The sequence below is a fragment of the Rutidosis leptorrhynchoides genome, chromosome 7 (assembly GCF_046630445.1).
Source record: "Rutidosis leptorrhynchoides isolate AG116_Rl617_1_P2 chromosome 7, CSIRO_AGI_Rlap_v1, whole genome shotgun sequence".
In the NCBI taxonomy this organism is placed as follows: domain Eukaryota; kingdom Viridiplantae; phylum Streptophyta; class Magnoliopsida; order Asterales; family Asteraceae; genus Rutidosis; species Rutidosis leptorrhynchoides.
This window is the reverse complement of record NC_092339.1, coordinates 177,860,644-177,864,712: the sequence shown is the minus strand read 5'-3', so window position 1 is coordinate 177,864,712 and position 4,069 is coordinate 177,860,644. Positions and strand designations below refer to the sequence as shown.

Sequence of the window (4,069 nt, the reverse complement as noted above, 5' to 3'; positions counted from 1 at the left end):
CAAATTATTAAATCGTACAAAAGGATGCTCGAAAAACCGGAACCAGGACATGAATCAACTCTCAACGCGCGACGCAAAGGATCAAAAATTACAAGTCAACTGTGCACAAGAATATAATATAATATATAATTAATTATATATGTTATTATATATATTAATTAAAAGCCGCCCACGTTTTGGATCATAATGTGAGCTGATTTAAGACCTCCGCACTCGCGTAGTTTAGAAGAACAAAAGCTCCACACTCGCGGAGCTGCATAGTAAAATGTGGGCCTATAAAAGCCATCGAATTCTGCACGAAAAGAAACACATCTTTTTTTTTTTCCTTACTCTATCTCTCAATATATACATTTATATTTATAATTTATAATTTTAATTTTAATTTAATTTTCATAATAAGGGTATGTTAGCGAATATTTTAAGTTTGTAAGTCAAAATTCTGTCCGTGTAACGCTACGCTATTATTAATCATTGTAAGTTATGTTCAACCTTTTTAAATTATTGTCTCGTAGCTAAGTTATTATTATGCTTATTTAATGCCGAAGTAATCGTGATGTTGGGCTAAATATTAAAATTGGGTAATTGGGATTTGGACCATAATTGGGGTTTGGATAAAAGAACGACACTTATGAAAATTAGACTATGGCTATTAATGGGTTTTATAATAACTTAACGATACCTCATTAATTTAATATAAAGGTTATAATTTGACGTATCTATAAATAACCACTTACGCTTAATCGGGTACGGTGGGCGGGATATCTATAAATACCAATAATTGTTCATTTTACCGGACATGGGACTGGATTAATAGTTAATGGACTAGTTAAAACAGGGGTGGATTACATTCAAGGGTAATTGGTGTAATTGTTAACAAAGTATTAAAACCTTGGTTTACACGCAGTCGATAACCTGATGTATTCATTAAACAAAGTAATAAGACCTTGTTACAGTTCGAATCCCCAATTAGTTGGAATATTTGACTTCGGGAATAAGAATAATTTGACGAAGACTTTCGCACTTTATGATTATGACTGATGGACTATTATGGACAAATCCGTATGGACATATCGAATAATCCAGGACAAAGGACAATTAACCCATGGTAATAAACTAAAATCAACACGTCAAACATCTTGATTACGGAAGTTTAAATAAGCATAATTCCTTTATTTCATAATTAATTGCACTTTTAATTATCGCACTTTAATTTATTGTCATTTTAATTATCGCACTTTTATTTATCGCACTTTAATTATTGTCATTTACTTTACGCTTTAAATTAAGTTATATTTATTTTTAATATTTTACATTAGGTTTTAACTGCGACTAAAGTTTTAAAATTGACAAACCGGTCATTAAACGGTAAAAACCCCCTTTTATAATAATAATAATAATACTTCTTATATTTATATATATATTTATATACAAATATAGTTTTTAAAAATATAGCGTTAAACTTGGCTAGTTCCCTGTGGACGAACCGGACTTACTAAAAACTACACTACTGTACGACTAGTTACACTGCCTATAAGCGTTGTAGCAAGGTTTAGGCATATCCACTCTATAAATAAATAAATAACTTGTGTAAAATTGTATCGTATTTAATAGTATTTCCTAGTAAAAATTAATATTATTTTGTATACACCTCTACGCACATGAAGTATTTTTGGCACCGCTGCCGGGGAATAACACTTAACGCCGAAGCGAGACGCTATTAAAAAGTAAAAAAAAATTTAGTTTTTAAGTTATTTTTGTAAAAATATATTTACATAAGTTTTTAAATATCATAAATATAAAATATAAAAATATATATATATATATCTTTAAGCCTTTAAAAAAAGTATTTTTAGTTATAAAATACTAATAAGTAATTTTTATTCAAAATATAAGTTTTAGTTATATTATAAACAAATTTCTATAAAATAAAAATAGAAAATTAAAAACAAAACAAAAAAGGTAAAAAAAAAGTAAAAAAATAATAATAACTGAACCTGTAATATTTTGACCTGCACTTCAACTGAACCTGTATCCTCCGCATTCGCGGAGTTTTTGAACAGCATATATCCGCACTCATGGAGCAGTCTGACAGACTGAAACATAGTACGTAATTAATGCAAAATTAGGGTTAAATTATTTATTATTAATTATAATTAGGGTTTATATTTATTATTAATTAGTTAATTAAATTTGTATTTTTAAGTTTTATTTAGTTTTATTAATATATAAATTAATACTTTTATAAAATAAAAAATATAAAAATAATATTTTTATAAAAATTGTATTTTTTTACAACTTTAAGTTTTATTTTTATTTCTTTCCTTTTTAATCGTTTATTCGTAATATTTATATTTTTCGCTCGTAATTAGTTTTAAGACTAGTATTTGCCGTAGTTTATTTTTATTTTTAGATTCTTAGGCTTTGCCGTAAAATCCCTTACGTGCTTTTTCTTTAGACTGAGATTTAGGTGCTTTAGAATTTTGCGACGCCGTTTTATAAATTTTAGTACTTTTTAAGTTATTGCCGTTTTGGATATAGTATTTCTTTTAAGCTTTAATACTTTTAGACGCAACTTTTAATTCTTAATTTTTTGACTTTTAAGTTTCGTCGCGCTACGTTCTTTTTATTATTTTTCGACGTTTTCCGACGCGCTCTTTTTCTTTCTTATTTCTCGCCGCTCTAGTTTTTAGGATATAGAATTTTCTATTTCTTCTCTAAAATTTCTTTAAATTTTGACGAAAAATTATTTTCAGCGGTTAAATTCTGGTTCGTAGTAATTGTTGGATTTGTTAGTGGCGAGTTGTGGGCTTCCGATTTAAAGGGTCCTGGCTACCTGCTGCATCTATTGGCTATTCGAAATGTGGGCAAAATCAGAAAAGTCTATTAATTTGATAACTTATATAATTTTTATTTTTATAACTAATAGGATATTCAGTGAATGCACCGAGCAAAACGTTCACCACCTTTTATACGTTCACCACCTGTAACTCGATCAAGACATCTAGCCAATATTGTCGCCGTTGATTTTTCTTTAGAATCGTCATCAAGTTGACCAAGTACTCCAATTCAAATTTTTGATAATCCATTTTTTGAACTCGGCCTCACAATTGAGAATCCGGAGGATATTCAGGGACAATTCAGAGATCCTGAACCATTAATCTTTCCTCCGGAACCACCAATCATTCAAACAGAGATTGTCGAGGAACAAACCATTAAATCAGAATCCTCTAGTGATTCAGAATCAACCATTCCAATCATGGAAAATCAGGAACCTCTAAGTATGGAAGATCGAATGAGAGCTAAATGTACTGGCCAAGGTCACGCAATTACTCAACCCGACATTAATGCGCCAGATTATGAAATCAAAGAACAAATCCTACACATGGTAACTAATCAATGCCAATTTAGTGGTGTGGCGAAGGAAGATCTAAACGAACATCTTCGTACCTTTAATAGGATTTGTACATTATTCAAAATCAGAGAAGTGGAGGATGAACAGATATATCTCATGTTATTTCCCTGGACTTTAAAGGGAGAAGCCAAAGATTGGTTAGAATCGTTACCTGAAGGGGCGATTGATACATGGGACGTTTTAGTTAAAAAAATTCTTAAACAATTCTTTTCGACATCTAAAGCCGTAAGACTTCAAGGAGAAATTGTTACGTTCAAACAGAAGCCAAATGAAACTCTATATGAGGCATGGACAAGATTTGGAAAGTTATTAAGAGGATGTCCGCAACATGGTTTAGACACTTATCAAATAGTACAAATATTCTACCAAGGATGCGACATCACTACAAGAAAAGACATCGATATAGCAGCTGGTGGTTCCATTATGAAGAAAACCGCAACTGAAGCTTACAAAATTATTGATAACACTGCTTCCCACTCACATGAGTGGCATCAAGAAAAAGATATCGTTAGATCATCTAAAGCAGCTAGAGCCGATTCTAGCCATGACTTTGATTCCATTTTGGCAAAGATAGATGTTGTCGAAAGACGAATGGAAAAGATGACTAAAGATATTCACTCAATACGAATTAGTTGTGAGCAGTGTGGAGGACCACAT

General features: G+C 30.6%; 1 non-coding gene across 1 annotated transcript; it reads right to left on the bottom strand.

The window, feature by feature from the left end:
• Positions 1 to 3,640: 3,640 nt before the first annotated feature.
• LOC139860767 (small nucleolar RNA R71) lies at positions 3,641 to 3,747 on the bottom strand. The gene has a single exon (XR_011763389.1). It is a non-coding gene; the product is annotated as a small nucleolar RNA R71 (small nucleolar RNA).
• Between the last annotated feature and the right edge of the window lie 322 nt (positions 3,748 to 4,069).